This window comes from Numida meleagris, chromosome 5, assembly GCF_002078875.1.
Source record: "Numida meleagris isolate 19003 breed g44 Domestic line chromosome 5, NumMel1.0, whole genome shotgun sequence".
Lineage (NCBI taxonomy): Eukaryota > Metazoa > Chordata > Aves > Galliformes > Numididae > Numida > Numida meleagris.
The window spans coordinates 66,425,744-66,447,264 of record NC_034413.1 but is presented as its reverse complement, the minus strand read 5'-3'; the positions used below and the strand labels follow the sequence as shown (position 1 = coordinate 66,447,264).

Below are 21,521 nucleotides of genomic sequence, written 5' to 3'. Positions count from 1 at the left end.
TTTCAGCTTTTGACAGCTGAGCAGGGCTAATGTTCCTGTTCCAGAGTGCTGTCACAGGAGCAGTGCATATTCTGTACATTCAATGAAGAAGTGTCCTTTGAAGGTGTAAATGAAATAGCTTATCTGAAGTAAAGAGATAAAAAATCAATTTAAAATATTTTAGATTGTTTATCAGAATGTAAGAAAAAAAAATACAACATTGGCCATGCTTTACAAAGAAGGTTTTAAACCATGAACTACCAGTACTTTTAGGTTGTGTTTCCTATTCTCTAAATTAAATATTTCAACAGATAGCTCTGGATTTCAGTAAAAAGAAATTAAAATAATAAATAAATAAACAATAGAATAAAACCTGCTAAATGCTTTCAGTATTTTGATTTCTTAAATACAAAAACCTACTGAAGTTGCTTCTACAACCTTAAAATCTAATAAAACCCATTGAGATCAGCACTACACCCAAGATCTGACATGAAGGGTCTTAAAAAAATACCTGAAATACTCTAAATATTAGATCAAGAAAAGTTACAGAGGTGTTTGGGGAAAGAATAAAGGCAGTTTTGTTCACATCAGGGATTTAAATGAATGTGAAATCATGGAAGTCTTAACATTGTTCTTGAACTTTCCCAGAACAGAGGTCTTCCTTGGATGAATGTTACAAGGAGGGTGGAAGAAGGACTTAGACTAAAACAGGATTGACATGCATGATGAATTACAGTTCATTAATCCAATTAATGAGTAATTCCAGAAGCTTTAATCCCAGATAAAGCTCTTTATTGCAGCTCTGTTGGCTAGTGATGCGCAAACTAAGAGCCTGTCAGCAAATCTATTGTAAAATTCTATTAAATAAAGCTTGCCATACACTGCCATAGCTTCTGTGACAATATTTTGTCCAAAAAATAATATGAAGAGAAAGAGAGGAGGGAGCGATCTCTAACCTTATTTAACTTGATTTGCTATATAAAAGAGTTCAAGATATATTTAAAATAATGCAAGCCAGCTGAATGCAACTTCAGATATTTATAAGCACTTTTGATTTAGAAGGTAAATCTATGCTCCGGTTTCTGAAGTCTGTGTGTATAATTTCCTCACACACATTCTGTTGACTAATGGGAGTCAATAAAGTACATCAGGCTGTTTTGGGAATAGTCTCTGTTCCGTTCTTAGTTTGTTTTATTTGTGGTGCTGCTGCATCCAAGCGATGCTTTCTGGGCACTTCAGAAATACACCCTGTCCTCCAAAAGTCTCACAAGCAAAGAACAAAAAAAGGAAATAAAGGGAGGAGAAAACATGAGAGTTGTCTTCATTGACTGTGAAATGACCGCAGAACAGCTGACAGAGCATTAAGTATGAGGAAAGCAGTGAAATTTCAGCTTATACCTGAAAAATCAAAACATGATTTGAAGTCTATATAGCAGAAAGAGCAATGTTTCAGGGCTTCTCAGAAAACCAGGAGGACCCCTCTCACAAGAAACCATTCCCCTCTGACTGAACAAGGCTTCATGTTGTTGTAACAACCTCTCCCCCTGACAACTAAGCACTTCAAATATTCCTTTGCCCACCATAATGGAATGAACAGTAGATGGACCTTCACCAAGTCCCTTCTGAAAACAGGCAGGCTGGCAACTTGCAGTGACAGACATGTATTGACTTCTATGTAGTGACTTTGATTTGGTGAGTATTTGGCCAATCAACACTATGAATATAAATGCACCCATTTTAGCAATGGAGAAAGCTTGCAGTATCGTGAGAGGTTGTGCAATACACACAAATATTGATCCTGATATCTTTGAGCAGCTATGTCAAATTACCTTCTGCATTCTCAGTGTGTAAAAGCTGTGTTACCAAAGAGACAAGATCCTGCTATGACAACTATTTAAGTAAAAGTGCATCCTTTCTGATATTGCCAAAGAGTCTGTTGTGGGAGGATGGCAGTTCACACCCAATTACACACCGTGACGGATTCATATTTCTTGATCAATGACTTTGAAGCCTTCTGGAACAACACTGCACAATGACCCTTCATCTTAAAGACCAAATAAGATGATTAGTGACATGCAGAAAAAGGGCTCAGAATTTCATGCATGTCAGAACAACTCTTAACCACATTCTGTCTGTGGCAGTGCTCCTGAACTGGAAGAAACTTCAATCATTCCAGCATGGAGAAAGCTGTTTGATGGAAACAAACAACTGCAGAAACTATTAGAGCAGTAACACTATTGTCTCAAAAGGACTTCCATTTAACAAAAGCTGTATCACAATTTGAAACCAAAAGCAAAATACTTGTGTGCCTACTGCTAGAACTTTGGGTTTCTGGAGCTTGAAAATGCAATGGAAATGACAGTGCATTTCAGTGTGATGAGGCATATTACTATAGCTGACAGATTTTTAAAATCAAGGACATAAGAATGTGTGGCATTAAGAAGATCTTTTATGCTACTAGTGCTAAAAGTTTGTCCTATACCACACAAAGGAAATGCTACATCCTTCAGAAAATGCAACTGTTGTAGGAAAGTGAACCTGATCCACAACTTAGTCCGATTGTGTGAATACAATCCTGAAAGAATGATGTCTATCCAAAAGAAGCAATGTGTGAATCAACATTTAACTAATGGAAACAATAGTTCCTGTATTTGTTTTAATAACAACCATGGCTGAGTGTCCTGAAGGACCAACCAGGTTGCATGTAAGACTGCTCAGCAGATTAGAAATCAAATCAAAATGAAAATGGGAGAGGAGAAAGAAAGTTCTCACCCCTGCAAAGCCCCAGGGAAGATCAGAGCCACTCTGGGATCCTCTTCATGTGGGGCAGAAAACAGCAGATCCCATCTTTCACCTTCTCTCTGCACTGACCCATGCTGTGGGGGCATCCAGGCGGGTGTGGGGCACTTCTGCCACCATCAAAAGCTTTGATGTCTACAGCTTGTGACCTCCCATCTCAGCAGGAGCATTAGGTCACGAGAGGAATTGCCAAACAAATGACAAGTGGCAAGAACTGAAAGACATTGACCTTGATCCATGCAGGGGCCTGAGGCAGTGCATTTAGTGCCTTGAGAGGAGCAGGAGGTGTGAGACGTGTGTATTGGAGAGAAGGTGAAAACTAAAACTGATAAAAGCACAAGATTAAAACGAATGAAAGTCACCAAAAATGACCAGGCTGTTTAATGAGAGGAGAAAATGATCATGCTATAGTCCTCCAAATGCTTTCAAAGACAGAAAGGTATCCATATATCTTTTCTTCCACCTTTGAAGCTTGAATGGTGAAAGTTAATCTAAAGGAAGCAAAATGCAACCACTCTGTTCAGACCATTTGATATCCTATTGCTTGCAAACTTCCTTTAAAAATATCTTTCATAACTAAGAAAATTGCCACATGCTCACTGGCTTATAAATGGGAAATTAAAGATAAGAAAGTCTGAATAAAATAAGACTACTTGATATTTGCATTCCAAGCACTTGGACAGTATCAGTCAGTTACCTCACTGCTCTTCCTTGCCATCGCCAATCTCACTGAAAAATGCAAGCTCACAACTTCCCCACGAGAGGGATGTTATTAACCCATTTTTCATAGCTGAAAGCTGAGACACAGGGGAGATGGGTGACTCCCTCCGGGTCACTGTGCTGCTAGTGCGAAAGCTGGAAATAGGCCTTGAATCTCGTTTATAAGACAAGACACAGGGCAGTTCATTTCAACAAGAGTTGTTTCCATGTTGGGATTTTATGAGCTTACACCATATGGATGACTTAATAATCTGACGTCTCCAAAAGCCTCCTGCTACTCACAGAACTCGTTTTAATTCTTATGTTATTTTTTGGGGAAGATTGAGACAGGCAGTGTGAGGGCAGAGGTATGATCTGATGGCATTTATCAGTATCAGTTGTCACCTTACAAAGTGTTATGGGATGTACGTGTCCAGCTTTCACTGTTTGCACTGCTGGCAGATTGTGTGATCTCACTTTATTGCCTTTTGGCTTTTTCCCTTAAAAACAAACAAACAGTATACTGTTCCCTGGAGAAGGACAGGTAGTGCTTTTTACATCTAATAACGAGCCAAAAAGGAACCTATTCTGGAACACTCATTTTTGCTCTGTTACTGATCATAACAACAGTACTTCTCTTCTACGAGCACTCATTCAGTCTGCTGTTGCTACTAACGCAGTATATATGTCATTTCCTGTGTATAGATAAATCAAATTTTATTTATGATATTCTCCCTAGTGATGATTCACTTTGTGTCCAGGCCAAAACATCAAGAATTCAGATGTTTTGCATTCACTATATGCTTTTTCTTCCCCAACCATGCAGGGAATAGCATCCAAGGATGTTTGGGTACTCTGTCCCAGTGCCAGGAAAGCTTCTGCCAAAGACAATTCTGATGAGAGGTGCTAAACAGTTAAACACAACATGATTTTTTTTCATTTTATTTTCAGTCATTAGTGTAATTTCTTGTATATGGAACATCACTTGTTCTTGAATACCGTGATGATGTGAGTCTCCTGTTAAAGCCTAAAGATGAAATAATTAAAAATGGCTTATTGACCTTGAAATTCATATCCTTCTAAGCATCAATATGGGTTGTGCACATTAATTAGTGTTTTTCAAATTCTACCCTTAATATTTACCAAAGCAGAACAGCTTTCTCTCAGTAAGTCAAGGACAGGCCTGGTTAGCCTGTAACTGTTTACATGTTTGTCCACATCACATTTTTCTTCAGTCTTGATTTAATTTGCAAAAATGTTTAATATTTAATTAAGGAAAGCTCTGTTGAAAATAACGTGTTTTTTACAGCTTCATTCGAAAAATATTCTTTCGAATAATAAACTTAATTGCTAGCATTATAGAGTAACTACTTCTAACGAATAATAGAAATTTGAGATAAGGGACACAAAATTATTATGGCTTATTAGAAGATAACATAGGCTCAAATTTGCAAATGAAACTAGCTAAATTTTAACAAATATGTCCATAATGATATCTTAATTTCAGTATGACTTTCTGAAAGTCCATTTCTATAGTATTTAACAAAAAGCTCTGTGAAGAAGAGTTTGATTAAACTTTGTATTTTTTCACTTATTAAAGGGAGAAGATTGGCATTTCTGACAAACACCAATAAATAGCAAAATTAAAATTTTGTCAAGAGGACCTATTTTGCTGCGAAATTATCTCAGAAGTCTCACAGCCAGGAACACTGCAGTCTAAAGCAGTCAGGACACTGAGGAAACAATAGGCAGACATACTTGTGCTAATTGAAAAGTGAGCAAGATGAATGTTACTCGTTCTGTCTTATTGTAATCAAACTACAGAGAAAATCTCTTGTTGAGCTTTTCCTGTTAAATTTTACCTACCTGCCATAGGTCTTTCTTTATTACTTTATTAGACTTAATGATGGTATGATTAGACTTACACTAATGATAGAATAATTTTAAATAAGGAAGTTTAATATATTGGTTGTTTACCCAGAAAAAGGTTAACCATACTGTATTTGTTGACTCTGAAGATATATAATCTTGTCAGGAGATGCCTTATTGCCAACCAATAGCATGTGCACTATCAGAGTTTGAAATATGCACTTATGTTGGTCAGGGTAACTTAACGCCAGAGTCTCTAGTAGAATTTGCCTGCATGGCTCTTCTGGAGGCTTGAACTACAACTTGCACAAAACAAACTGATTTGGCACCACCAGATGAAATAGAAATTCCAGCTGTGAAGGACATCTGAAACGTAACCAGTTTCCAACGCTGCTGACTCCAAGTGCTAGTTCATATTCCTTCCTCATACAGGGCTGGAAGTTTTTATCAGCCACCAGCTGTGCTCCAGTAGAGGCTGTGCAAAGAATGATGTTTGTTTTTGTTTCTGTCATACGGAAGATGTTGTGTAGAGTGTGTCGGATGGCAGAGAGTAGGGTACTGCAGGGCTGAGTCAGGTCTAGTAATACATCCAGAACAGTTATCACCTGCCTATAAATTTACTATAGCTTAGGACATTACTTTGTACCGCTTCCCTTGATCATCGCTGAATTCCAACATGCTGCCACTAGCAATCCAAGTTGGAGAGTAACAAGTAAGATAGAGCGAGCTTAATTTTTTTCAGAAAGTATTTTTAAAGCATTAATAAGATTATTTTAAAGTTAAACATTCATTTTAATTGTGAGAGTTCCAGCACAAGGTTGATCCAGAGACAAGCTAGATGCAAAACATTTCATCATCTCATTATCTGAAGGTAGCTTTGCTAACTGATTCAACAATGAAGTTACTACGTTGTGAATAACACATACATACTTAACTTTACAGACATGGGAGGAGCTACAATAGAACTATATGAAAATGACCATGAAAACTCATGCACATGCATATGCTTACACTTCCATGTGTATGTTTTCTTTAATCTTGGTAACTCTTAAAGAATGAAGCTGTGAGGGATCACCAGCTAGTTTAGGGGCTCCTTCTAAAATGTCATCCACTAAAAAGATATTCATCTTCTTTCTAGAACTCAGTAGAATATAAGGGCAGTGATTTCCCAGTACAGTAGTACTATTTAAGTTCTTTTTTGTAGGGTTTTTTTTTTGTATCAAACACATACATATAACATTATTGATAACTTCATGTATTATTTCAGTTATTGCCAGTCATTCTGACATATTTATATGCTGTACTTTATTTTTTATTTTTACTTGTATTTTTTAAAAAGTTGTATGGTTCTGAGTAGCTACATATAGACTTTAAATCAAATAACATTGATCTGGTAAAAGTAGATTTCAGAACTAATATTCTATTGCTGTGTATGTGTCAACCAAAGGAGTTTTACTGCAAAAGAACAAAACTGTTTTCAGGCTGCAAGAACATTAGCAGCAGCTCAGGAACAGTTAACAGACCAAAAAGTTTGTTAAAAGTCAACCATCATCTTAGTTTCAAAATACGTTTCATAATATCCAGAATTCATTTTATAAATACATTTCATCGTCTCCCATTTACATTAGTTTCATAATTTGGATCCAAGGCTATTAGAGAGGAGTTAGGAGTAATATTAAGATCCGGAGTGGTGTACCCAGAAGGGTTCACAGGTGAATGCAAATCAAAGTGAACACCTGAGGATCTCCAGGTGCTCACAAGCTAATCTCTTATATAGGCTAATGAGCCCCATTAAGCCTGGCTCTTGTCATTATGCCTAAGCTCATTTTGTGCTACTGGTCACGCAGAAGCTGGTAGGTTCAGAAATGCTGTTTGAAGGGATATCTCAAGGGCATCTATAGCAAGGTTATCACCCAGAGATCAGGTCAGCCATGGCTGAGAGTTACTGGTAACTTCTGCTGCAGAGGCTGTTGAGATTGCTGGGTAGCCTCAGCTCCATGCCTAGCCTGGTGATGGGCTGATGGTTGGACTCGGTGATCTTTGAGGTCTTTTCCAACATTAATGATCGTACAAAGGGAATGAATCCCATCACCAGTCCAGGCAGCAGTCAGCAGGAGCAAGCGTATGTGTAGGAGGGAAAAACTGGATCTCCTTTGTTGCTGTGTGCAGGACTTAGTGTTGCAGCTGACCATCTATAAATGTAAGGGTGAACTGTAGCCTTCATATAAATAGTGTCTTTTGCTCACTAACCAACTATGTTAAAATTAATAAAAAAGGTAGAAAGAAGGTCTTAGTTTAATTAGCAGTTGAGTATGAACAGCACGTTATTATCTGTATATCTAAAGAAATTTCAAGATCTCTAGTGCAAAGCACACAGGAAAAACTGAAGGAATGCATTTATAAATCTCATAAATTTGTACTAGACTCTGCATACCTAGAATTGTTTGCATGTGTAACTCGCATTAGAGTGCTGAACTGGTATTACAGAATCATGCTTCCAGAATTAACTTTTCTGGAAAGTACTTCTGTAAACAAAGGCCATTTTTCATTCTGGCTCTGTGTTACTTATCATTGTCTATCTGGTTTCAGTGAAGAAAAAGAAGTTCAAGTGACTGGTCCAAAATCACACAGCCGCATTGATGCTCAACTGGCAACAGGGACTTGCTTCCTCCAGTGCACCACACCATCGCTTTACATCACACAGCTTGCAACGATAGAAGACGAAGGTAAGATTGATAGTTAATTTTCTCCCTTAATGCCTGATGTTAGTATTTGTTACATGCTTATAATTGTTTTAATTTAGAAAATTTCTAGGCTGAGGCTAATACACAGAGATAAAACACTATAAGTACTTGAAGTAATAGAAAATAGCTGAAGCCTTAACATGTACCACTTGCTTCAGCTTCTTTTGTAGTCCTTCTGGTCTGAGTTTACTAAATTAAGTTCTTGACTTGGATGAAGTACTGCAGAAGGGACATTGAAAGGCAGCTGGCAGAGATGGATGGATGGAGTTTGTTCCTAAAAAAAGCACCAGCATAAAGCCCTCACTGACTTCAGTAGGTGAAAGGTGAGGTCTAGAATGATCTGGTGCATCAGGGCACCACTGGTTGCAGAGATTTTTCTTCAGGAGGCTCAAAGACCATTTTTTTGATGAAGAGAGACTCATTCAGTTTTTGCCATCAAATTGAGCTTGGTAAAGGTGGGGGAATCCACAGTATCTGACACTGAGAGCATCTAAATTTTTAGAAGGCTAAGCATGTTTCTCAAGTGAAGAAGTTGAGGTGCTTTGAAAGCAAATAGCACATGGGCATCTTGAATAAATGAAGATCTATAGCTTATTGATAGCCCAGTATTTTCTTAATGTAATTAATAGCATATCAAATGGATTGCTCCTTCTCAGGCAGGTGGATTATCAGTCAGATGACTGTTATCTACTATAAAAGCTTTTCTGAACCAAGCTAAGTTTTCTAAAGGTCAGCCACGCAATGGTGTGAGTGATTGTTGCAAATATTAGAGACTTATACTCTGTACTCTTACTATTATAGGGATTACGTAAATACTCAACCCTTGATATTTAGTTTTGAAAAAATTGTTTTTCCCCTACCCTGATATAGCAACCGTCATACGTGGGAAGGTTGTTTGTTTGTTTTCTTTCATTGAAACTGTAGGGTAAAATGATTGAAACTATAGGGTAAACTGACTGTTTTAGAGGTTAAATCTCAGTTTGAGCTGTAAATCTAGCAAAACCAGAAAAATCTTGCTTTGAAACGGATTTAAGAATGTTACTGTAATGCAGAATAATCATGCTGATGGAAATTAAGGGCAGAATTCTGATAACTGAACAGATAGTAAAAGATCCTGGCGTTGTGGGGTTGTTAAATGTTACCATTAAAATCCTGGTAAATAGAAATACTTGACAAAGGCTAGGTGAACACCTAGAAGAGCAAACCCTTAACTATCACTTTTTGATAATCTTGTTAGATTGTTCACTGTACTACACATTCAAGTCCTTTGTGACTAAGATTACTTGATGGTGTCTTCTTGTCTTAGTACTTTAGATATAGGCTTAACTAAAAAGAAAAAAAAGGAAGAAAAGACATGAAAACCTCTTGCAGTGCAGCACATTGCTCTAATCAAGTCCAGACTAGATTATTACAGATCTAATTCCCGTGACGGTTATCTTGTGACCCTGCTCTCTGCATCGCATGAGTGAAATTACCATTTCTCTAAGGTCCGCTTCAAGCTCATGTTGTTGCTGAATGTGTGCTGTTCAGCATGCACTAGTTCCACTCTCTTAAGTGAATTTTATTCGTTCTTTTTGTCTAAACAGTGGAATCACTCTTTCTTTTTCATTGGGTTACATGGAAAAGCAGGTTTCTAATCATCTGTGCAGAAATATTCTCTGGTACAAGGTCACTCAACAGACAAGAGGCAAGTGTAATCCAAAGGCGCTTTTCACACTAGGGCACACCAAGACAATTACTAAGACTTGTTTAGTTTGTGAATTATTTTAGATATTTTGAAAATGAAGTAATCTTGATCCTGGAACACAAAGAAGAAAGAAATAGCTGGAAATGCCTTCCCCAAGGTCAGGCTGGATGGGGCCCTAGGCAGCCTGATCTAGTGGGAGGCAACCCTGCCCATGGCAAAGGGTTGGAACTGGGTGATCTTCGAAGTCCCTCCAACCCAACCATTCAATGGTTCTGTGACCTGCAAAGTCCCTTGCAACCCAAGACAGCCTGTGATTCTATGATTTGATAATATTCCTATTTGATTAGATTGAATGTAGCACTTGACTAGCAAGTAGCTCAGTCATTTTAGAATCAGTGGGAGTCCGACCCTATAAATACACAATCTTGGCAGTCTCAATGAAGGAGTTATGGTGTCTGTAGCAGCAAGTTGCAACGTGAAGTATTTCTGCACCTCCACAGCTCCAATCCTGGCACTGCTGAGTACGCAGACCAGCTGTGCATGACTGTTCATGTTTATGTCACCACTATTTTAACTCCACGTTACAAACTTTGTTTCCTAAGCAAAGAGCATCTGCTCTCTGAGTGGCATTTTTTAATGTGTTGATTTATCATTGTCATTTATCATTTTATTGCTGAAACTTGAATATTGTATTTAAGGAACTATTGTGATTTCAGATGTTTTACATATAAATTGCTTAAATTACAAAAATATATTCTGTACTTCTCATGCAGTCTCATTCTGATGTGCCTTACAATTTTATACGTGACTCTGCGTAGTTAAGTGGTTGTTGGTAGGACAAGGGGAAATGGTTTCAAACTAAAAGAGGGGAAATTTAGACTGGATATAGGGAAAAAGTGTTTTACTATATGGGGAATGAAGCACTGGCACTGGCTGCACAGGGATGCCCCATCTCTGCAGATATTCAAGGCCAGGCTGGACCGGGCTCTGAGCACCTGATGGAGCTGGAGGTGTCCCTGTTCATTGCAAGGGAGTTGGACTAGATGGCCTTTAAAGATCTCTTCCAATTCAAACGCTACTATGTGAATGGCTGTGTGCTTGAGATGGCTGCCACCCAGACTGCAGGGCTGCATTAACCCCTTGATCACGCACCCATCATGTGATGTGGGCTATGGTGGTAGAGGAAACAGTCTGGAAACAGAGGTTTGGGTCCTGCCCACTGATTTCAGCACTGCGAGTGCCCCAAATCCAGGGCCAGAAGTGTTAGAGGCTGCAGATGTGACCTAAAAGTTGAACAAATTGGGGAAAAACAAAAGGAGAAAAAACACCAAGGTACTGATGGTAAAGACCAGAGGTAATTAAGTTATCCCACAAAAGCTGCAGAGAAACCTTGCAATCCCATAAGGAGGCAATTACACTGACAGACCGGGGCCAGAGAGCAGACTGGAAATTTCATGGAAAGAGATCCCTTGAAGAAATACTTCATCCTGCTTGTGAGAAAGAGCCCTCCCCTCTGCCACCAGCATTTTCATCAAGACAATTGTAGCGCTGCTCGATTTAACGTATGTATCAGTAACCTTTATTTCCACAAGAAGGGATATGAGGAAGCTGCAGGAAAAGACCCGAGTGCAGCTCTAGGAGCTGTGAAATCCTGCAGCAGCTGTTCCCTGGGAGCAGAGTAGTTGAAATAACACCACCATCTACTGGGCAGCCGTCAATTCTGCGAGCGGAGAGGTTGTGCAGATGAGAAGTGTGCGCGACTCCTCCCAGCCACAGCTCCCTTGCTATGGAACAGAATCGGCCTGATAAGCCCTCATCATGTAATTCCTCGTTATTTTTGTTATTTGTGTCGACTGAATTTGCAAGCTGCTCTCCGTGTGAGACACAGCTAAATCGATGCGTAATAAGAAATGACTGCTTTGCGTGGATGTGCACGGATAAGGAAATGGGGGGCATTTTTCATCACATTTCTGTGTGGGGAGCAGCATCAGCTCAGCAGCCGTGCCCTGTAAAAGATACATTAATTTTGTTCCCATCAGGACTGATATTATTTGCTCTTACAGATCTGTTGCTAGGTCACATACAGTTGCATGCATCATGCCTGCAAAGCAGAAACTGGAAATAGCAACATCCCTTGACAAGTTGAGATGCACGCTTTGGCCAGATGTGGGAAGCAGCATGTGACAAACACACAGAAATTGTTCGTACAGGAGATATAAATGCTGCAGGATTTCTTGCTGCTGTGTGTATTAGATGTGCAGTAGCCTCCTTCCTTGCTTATTTCTGATACAAACAATTTCCAGTAGCATTGCGGAGTACACCTGATATGTAGGTGGTATTCTGCGAAATTGATTTGAAAAGCTACGAGCCCATCAACTCAGTTCAAGTAGTTCAGGCACATCTGTAGCCTAAGGCAAAACCAAGGATAGTGCAGCTGGCATCACACGGATCACATTTTGCCTCCCCTGCCCAACTGCCCAGAGACTGCTGGCAATCAGCTCAGTGGAGAACTGCTTCCAAAGGAGTCAGAAACAAGATGGTAAGATCTGCTGCTGTCCCTTAAGTCCAGCTGAGTAATGGCCCTCCAGCAAAACACAGCGAGGTTTCCTCCTTCTGCAGAGGGAGAATGGCTGGAGCCGTGTGATTCCCAACCCCATCAGCTCTTTTAGACTTTACAGTGTTATAAAAGCTCTTAATGCCTCTGGCTACTTCAGCCACCCCAACCGGGGCAAAGGGAAAAGGATAAAAGCTCCTTCTGAAATGCTGCTGGGTGGGAATCATGAGGCTGGGTGAAGAACTTGGCTGGTTTGGGGCATATGCATGGGGACTGGGGAAATCCTCATGAACAGGGATGTGAATGGATTTAGGGATCTGCCCAGGGCTTCTGCAGTTGAAAGAGAGTTATCTGGGATACTTCTTATGGTTTTGGCATTTTTTTTCTGTGTGTGTTTTTTTTTTTTTCTCTCCTCTGGATGGCCTTTAGGTTAGATCCTCTTAATGTGCATTTTTACATCTGAATGATGGTCAATCCTCAGCCCGAGAAACATACTTTCCTTTTTGGGGAAAAAATAAAAAAACAAACACCTCCATCCTCCTAATATATTTATTCATTTATATTTACATACAAATGAGAATTAATAGCCAAGGTGCATTTTCTGTGTCAGTAGTAAAAGCAAGAGTAGTCCCTGTGCATTTATTATGATTAGATATGATCAGTGTCTGTCACGCGTGAATGAAGCCATACCAGGAGTTGATTTTCTATCTTATAGAGAAAGAACTTAGATGGCATTCTTCATTATTTTTTTTTAAACCTCTTAGCTATTCTGAAGCTAAATGCTGCATTATACAGTGGTATCTCCATTGTCCCTGAGACGCATCTCCCTCAGTTCCTAAAACTCTGCAGACAACACACCCAGAAAGCTTGCATGAAATTTATAAGTTCAGCAGGGCCAGGTAAGAATTATTTTAATAGGACTACTGAGAGCAATCGCATTACTTAATATCATAATGTCAAAAGCAAGGCTATTATCGTATTGCCAAAATATTTATCAAATAACATAAGCAGAATATATTTTCAGTTCAGTAGTGAAATGATTGCATCTGAAACCAGTCTGGTGCTTCTGAACACCTGGGTTCCTATACAAATCCAGCACATAATTTTGATTTAATTTACTGTCAAGCTGTGATAGAGTATGCAGTTATGTATGTAAGTAAAGGAGAAGGAGGGGTAATACTTCTCCTGATGACATAACTACGAAGAACATCATACTGAGGGAGGAGACTTTTTTTTTTAATTAATTATTACAGTGGCTCATCTTAAATAGTTCTTTAGCTTTACAATTAGCTTTCATGCAAATATCAAGTACCAGGCATTTTTTGCATGGTTTTCTTCAATAGTTTTCTGAAAATATGTTCTATTTGATCATCTTGCTTATTTTGAAGTGTCAGATTAGCTCTTCTATCTTCAAAGCAAGTCTCTTAAGGTAACCCAGGAAAAGACTTTTATTGAGAATACAAAACCAAATAAAGTTATTGGTGTAATAACTTTTTTTTTGTATGGAGATCAAGTAATCCAGTACTTGCTTCAGAAAATACAACGCAACCAACATTGTGAGTCCATTAACAGTAACTACAAATCTGTTCTGGCTCTAGAGGAAGAATTAATTATTTACATGTTTCTCATTAACTTTTTACCTACTGTTAACAGTAGGTTTTTAAAAGAATTCCTTTCTGTCTGTGATCAAAGTTTTCAACAAGCCCATTTATAAGTAGTACATTTAGCCATTTTTAATTATTTGCAGTCTATCACAATATGACATTTGCAATTTGTAAGCATTGCTGAAACTCTGCAGGTATTCCAGAAATTCCTGATGAGTCCTTCTGGGCCACCAATGCTTTTATTCACTGCCTTTGGCATGCTGTTGGATCAGATAGCGTGTACATCTTGTCTTCACTTTCCAAAATAATCAAAGTCCCTCAAAAGGCTGAAATCTGTCTGTATATTCCATGAAGCTAGAGGTTATGTGATTCTTTCGAGTTTTATCTTCTCTTTGGGACATTCTGGTAGCACTATCAGTGTGACTTAGGGCAATAGAACATGGATTCATATTGGTATACCAGGAAAAAATCCTTTTTCTTTTTTTCCTGTGCTACATGTTCTTTGGCAAGTCTGTCTCAGAGAAACGTGTGATAAAGTTGTCTTCATAATTCATCTCACAGAATCAATTAAATTCACAATAATTTCAACAAAAAGAGCAAAGTTTGATTGTCTTTTGTAATCAAAGAGCCTCTCTTAGAACTCAGAGTTTGAAGAAAACCAGAAAGTGCTGCAAGACGTTCCCACTTCTTGTTAAGAACCTCATGGGCTATCATGACTTTGTGAGTTTATGAAACTGAATCATTTATTAATCTGTTCACCTTGCAAATAATTTAATTAAATAAAAAAAATAGAGAAGAGTAGTATAATAGGAGTTAGTTTCTTAGACCTATCAAGCCGTGCAGTAAAATGGGCTGTGATTTCCCGAAATGGCTGTTGAGCATTTTCATACTCATAACTGATGTGTCTTACCCCTCATTGGTTCAGCCCTGGCACCATATGCCTGGCTACTTACACGGGGAAGCCATTTATCCAATGGCAGAAATAATGGTTAACACAATGGTTCCTGCACCATGAAACAACTGATTTCTGCTCCGTGACCCACTGCGAATGTGAGAGACTTACTGGCGATGTGACAAGCCAGACTGTTGTTCATCTTGCTGAGCACAGGCCAGCCCAGCTGCTTCCAAGGAAAGTAAAGTTCAGCAAACTATAATGAGCACCCAGGGAATAACAGGTTCACTGGAGAAGTTTCTTCTTCATCTAAGCAGTAGTTGGCTTGTGTCTTAAATATTTTTATATCCATTACACCTCAAAAGGATGTGCAAGTTCTTGGTTTTCACGTAGGCATTTAGCCTACATTTAAATACATACAGTAAATTCAGTATTTTGTAATGCTATAGAATGTCATAGATTTAAGATTTATTACCAAGGGAAATTACACTGAAACAATTTAGTGGAAACAAAACAAAATGCATGACTTGATGATGGATGACTTCGTTCTATAGTCTAAGACTAATTATTTAACATAGCCTTTGTTATTTTTGACTTTAGGCCAGGCAACATTGTTAGTTGACATATTCTAGCATAATTAACAAAAATGGTCGAGTTGTAATACATTACAAAGCTTTCAAAAGAGCAAAGCGCATTTAGATGGTATTATCAAGGCAGCTGATTTTATAACTTAGCCATTGGTATTTAGTCATAATTTAGCCAGTGATATTTAATCAATTCTACTAAATGTATAAAAAAATGCTGTAACAAAAAGAATTGCAAGCCCCACGTCTCTTAATGATACCTCTTGAGTTACCTCTTTAGTGAGATGCCATCGCCTGCAGTGTTTACAAGTTCACAGCATAGAAGTCAAAAGCAATCTTGGCAGGTGCAAAAGATCTGTTCTTTTTTTTTTTTTTAATAGTTGAAAGAAGAGAACTGTCCTGTAACTTGACTTGCTTCATCTTGAACCAGAGTATTTTAGAAGTCTCTGTGTGCTGGAGGAAAATGCTTTCGTATCTCCTGTGCATGCTTCTGAAACTGTTTAGCTTTGTTCAGTCTGCTGAGCTGAATAGGCAAAGGGTGTGGCCCTAATTTTGGTATTTTTTAGTTTGTAAAGAAGCTGCAGGCCATTATTTTAGATCAATAAATGATATCAGATGAACAGTATGTGCTGAGAGAAAACTGTAAGAGGAGTGCTTTCTTGTGGATGCTTTACACACACAGCAAGCACACCTTGTTTCCATCACCAACATACTTAAAAAGTGCTTTGTGGTGCTCTGGCACCAAACTCAAACTAAAAAGTGCACAGCAGAGTGCTCAGCTGGAAGATGAGCAGAAGATTCAGTCGGGTTGAAACAGCAACAAACATTAACTTTTCTACACAGCTATTAGAGAAATAGGTGCTTTAATGGGCTTTCAACCGTTAAAAGGCAGAATTAGAGGCTGAATTAGAGTATTCAATTAATAGGTAGTCAGCTGTGTAAAACCTAACCTGTGACATTAATGCTCTAAAATCTGAATGAGTTAATGTGATTAAAGTATCTAATAAGCAAAAACATTTTCCTTCGTTTTATATAAATAGGTACCATAATGCTTATATGATATTTGCTGTGGCAAACTACTAATTTCAGTGCTTGTATTGCATCAGTTTGAGCTGAGATAAACCTTAAAGCTGGAAAATGAAATATTTTCTCTACTACATTTATACTGTTTTCATGAACACTCAGAAGCAGCAACCAAGGAATTGCTGGATAGTTAACAGCAAATCTCGTATTGCCAGTAAAAGTGAATGGATGGAAAAGCAACTGCAGTAGTGAGCAATGGTAATTACTGACTCTAGGCAATATCTGAATCTTATGAATGTTAGAAGCCAAGGGCTCTTGTACTCAAGGTGAAATTTCCCTTAAAAAGTGACTAAGAAAAACTAATCTGAAATGAGGTCATAAAAATGCCCATGCTTTTTGAAATGGATAACGGAGAAGTTGGGCCCAAAGAAAGGAAGCATTCAAAAAAATAGCCTGGTGGAGGCTTGTTTGAGGGACAATAATTACATTTAAGCAACACAATTACTTAATAGCAGCCCATTATCTATTGCCAGGAAAGCAAAACAGGTTTGTAAAATGAAGTATCTCCAATTTGTGTGATATTTGGTATGAATTCTCACCTTAGCGTGGAAAAAAATGACATAAAAACTTTAGAATGTTCATTTACTTTAAGATGTTATGATAAACATTATTCTGTTAATTTTATTTCACTAGGTTTTCACAGGTAGGTGAGTGAGACGAGATCTCTTCATGAGAGATGAATTTATAAGACAACTGTTATTTTTAAGAGCTGAAATAATGTGTTTGGAGTGCTACTGTTTTTATTCAACATCTGCTTTTCCCGCTACATAATTTTCTTCAGAAAAAATTTGGTAATGGGTTGATATTTTTTTAACCCATCTCAAAAGTTGAAAGCATGGAATCTGGAAAACCTCTGGCTGAGAGTACTGAAAAGAGGAAGCCTTATAGAAATAAATGATTGGACTGTCTGCAAATTGGCCCTTTGCTCTTGTGAGGTCTTTCCGAGATCACTGTTGATAACTTGCTTTTTCCATGAGATGATGTGTACAAATTACATAAATGAATTACTGAAATCAGTGGAGTGAATGTACCAGAGGAAAACAGCCCTATACGGTGGTGATGCATTTATGACTGGACTAGATGATCTTAGTGGTCTTTTCCAACCTTAATGATCCTATGATTCTAAGATCATTTATCTAGTTTCAGTTATTTCCAGGGTGGGCTGAACTTGGTGACTATTTTGAGCTTGCTGATATTTTGGAAAAACCGTTTCCATAAAATGTGAAGATTTTCCCGTTCACAGCTGAAAGTGTGTTGTTTAGGACCTGTATTTCAGAGGCTCCTGCTCTACCTTCCAAGGCATCACTAACCACCAACAAAAATTCCCTACATACCTGTTCTAATATAAAAAATTGATAATTGCTGTTTAATACAGAAAAGAGAAGTTCATAAAGAGAAGTTCATAAGCTGTACTACTACCCTAGAGGAAGAAAAAAAGAAGGAAAAAAGCAAGGAGTAGTAGGTCCCTGTGGATGATAGTTTGGGTGCCATACCTGATTTATAGCCTTGGAAAATATTTGTAATGCCCATATTATTCTTGCTCTGGGGATAAAGAGAGGATTTAATTCTCTTGTGTTATCAATCTGTTACCTTTCAAGGCAATAAATTCACTAAAAAAGTAATTCAGCTTCATGGAATTGTTGTTGTAACATATAATTTATCATTTACTATGTGTAAGTACCAAAAGCACAAACATTTAAAATCATCACCTATCAGACCTAAAAAGAAATGAAAAAAAAATATTTCAGAATAAATCTCTGTCCTTTCCAATGCAGTCTGCTCTGTGATAAGGACAAAGGGTAAAAGGCAGGCTACTGGGAATTCAAAATAAAATTCCGGTTTGTTCCATTGTAAATGCTTCAACAAAGTTGTTGAAACTCATTTGTGTATAAGACAGGTGGCAAAAGAGAGGGGAAATTTGATGACTAGGCTTGGTTTCTTCTGTGGTGGTGCAGTGGGGTTTTTCTAGGAGACATCACAGAGACCCTAAAACTATGTGTTATTGGAAGTATCCTATGGAGGAATCTACCTGTCCTTATGCTGGGATCCTTGTCTCTTAATCCTTCAAGGTAATCTGATACTGATGAATACCCTGCTTAATATTTAAATTTATCTGCACTATCTGAAAAGGAATAATATTTGCAACATTTTTTTTTTCTTGGATGAATGCATAAAACTGTAATCAAATTAGGGGACTGATCTACGTTGTCATTCATCCACTAGTTAGTCATGGTTTACGTTTTAATACTATTTATATTCTATTTTAATTACAGCAACAATGCTTTTTATTGACCCCCAGCGTCACTTGCTTGTTCAGCAGTCTAAAGGTCTCAAAGAGACAACATCTGTGTTGAAGAAATAGAAGCAACCACCATGTCTGCTAGAGCCAAGCCCTGCCAAGGCCGCTCACAGTAATTGGGCTTTCTTTGAACGCAGCATCTGCTCACATACATCCTCTTCTAAGATCACATTGTAAAGGCCGGGATGGAAAAGGAGGATGAAAGAAGAGATGACAGATATATGGACAGTCAGAGTTTTAATACCAGTTTACGATGGTTTCAGCCCAAGCCAAATTCCCTCCTTTTATTGTTAAACCTGGTAGTTCTGCTCTGATTCTTGTTATTGCTCCTGGCTGGAAGATCTTGGGGGTTTGGCACCTCACTGTTCACCTCTTAAGATTTTGATTTCTTCAAAGAGAAAAGTTCCAGAAAAAAGCTGAATGAAATGGTTCAAGGTAGGAGCAGCCCCTTCCCACCTCATGCCTTTACACTGCTAACACTGATAAGAAACTCCTGGGAAATGCCTTTCTGATGTTGTTTCAAAGGAAACTGTTTCCTCAATGGAAAGTTCACTCAATGAGAAAATCCCGTCTGCAATTTTTGAGTAACAGTGGGTTTTGTATTAGCGTGATCTGTCCATAGTCAGTGCTACGAGTAGACATTTTTCTTACTCTTACTTTTTGTTATCTCATCAAGAAAAGACTTTGGAAGAACAGGCGAAGACATTTATCAGTAGAAATCCAATTGCTTTTCTCTGTTCTCTCCTGTGTTATTGGACTAATGCACTAATGTAAAAGTGTTTTGAGAATTTCCACTCCCTGAGAGTATTGTGATACTTCCATACTTATCCATCTTAATTTTGCAGAACACCAATCAAAATGTAGGAATTCTTATTATTATCATTTGTGTGTATATGTGCTTATATATGTTTGTTAGTAGGTTTTTTGCTTTTTTTTTTTTTTTTTCAACTGAGTACTCCATTTCACTTAAATGGAACAATAAATGAAGCAGTTCCCTGTGGAAGACAGAACCATGACCAATTCTGACACCAGAGCAGCTCACAAAAAAATGAAACATATACTGAGCAGATCTAAGAACAAGAAAGATTTAAAAAAAAATCATTTTTTACTGATTTTGTGGAAACTACCTGCTTTTCTGAAAATAGATTCTGATCAGAAATCCCCAGCTGATTCTATTACGTTGTTTGAACATGGGTCTCTTCTTTTTATTAGTATTTACTAATTGCCAATATCTTCACATAGAAAAGTCCCTTTTGGTTTGGAGCTGCTGAACAATGACAGCCATTCTGTTAGGTATATCTTAGGGCACTCTGTGCCAGAGATGTCAATATAAATCACATCTGTAATACATCTCTGCAATAGCCTGGCATTTTCCAGTTAAATAAGGAGCTCCCATGAAGAATGCTCTCCTCATTTATGGCACAGCCCTAGTGCATACTGACTTGCAGGCTACTGAGATCCTGTCACCTGTCTTGGTGACACAATCCATCTGAGAAGGGCACTGATGGTGCATGCTGAAAATTTAATAAGGGCATGCGGTGCTCAGAAGTTTGGATGGCCGGGGCAATGCACATGGGAAACCAGGAGCAAGAGAAATGTGCTGAGCACCCCAAGCTGTGGGTGTACCAGATCAGATCGGGGATCCCATCCAACCTCGCCTCACTCCAAGGAGCAACGTAGTTTGCAGGACTGATTTAATTTCTCTAACAGGTTCATTCAGAGCTTAAGCATTTATTCTGTGTATGCCCTTAAATATACAGAAATAATGAGTGGGTTTCTTCATCTTATCTCTTCTTTAGAGTCTGAATGCCCATATTTTGGCCCATCAGCTAATGAGGAGTACTGTACTGAAATGCACTAGAGTTCTCCCACAAGGAAATTAGAAACTGAAGGATAAACCCGCTGAATGTGCAAATCACTCTCTGCTCTCCAGAAGCTGTGCAAAGGGGAACATACTTCTGTATAATGATCTGTTATTCTAAAAATGGCAGTTAGTTCTCACTAAATGAAGAGCTTTGTCCTGTAAATTATGTGTACTGCTTCTCATGTTATTTTCTGAAGAATCAGACTCATGAAAATGAATGACTTTTATTAATCGAAAGGTCTGCTGTACACTAGACAACAAAACAGAGGAAAGCACCAGCTCTAATAACCATGTGACCATTGTTTATTTCCCCAAACTGGACACAAGATGAGATGAAGTCCTTCCCATTTAGTTTCATTTTCTTGAAATAGTAGCAGTGAGATAAAGAGTAGTTGTTTGGGTTAATGAGGTAAGTGAACATTGTACTTTGGATATAAGGATATTTTTTGGCATTTATCCAATATTTATGGACAGAGATGAGTAACAGAAATGAGAGCAGAGAAGGAGAATTCCAGAACTGAATCCCTTCTTGTCCATTTTTGTAGAATCCTTGGGGATTGGTCACATGCTTGAGTCTTCTAGGACTTGGTTAAAATCAGTTGTGTTGACCTTTCCACCTCTTCTGAAACTGCAGAAAAGGTTGCCAGTCACTGGACTTGGGCAGCCCATGTCAAGAGAGAAGGGATCGCCCTAGGAGCACCAGGAGTTTATTTTTTTGTCACTGCACTAGGCAGGTATTTGTCAGATAAACCAAGCAAACAGAAAAGCATAGAGGAGGGCTTTGGCATAAGTAAATGTGTAAATTCAGACTTGCAGAAAATGTTATGCTATTAAATGATATGTCTTTTTCTTCTGAAGGACTCT

The 21,521-nt window shown here is 38.2% G+C and overlaps 1 long non-coding RNA gene across 1 annotated transcript; it reads right to left on the bottom strand.

Moving 5' to 3' along the window:
• LOC110399407 lies at positions 12,867 to 18,719 on the bottom strand. Its single transcript, XR_002439189.1, has 2 exons — positions 15,684 to 18,719; positions 12,867 to 15,229 (listed from the first exon to the last, which is right to left on the bottom strand). It is a non-coding gene; the product is annotated as an uncharacterized LOC110399407 (long non-coding RNA).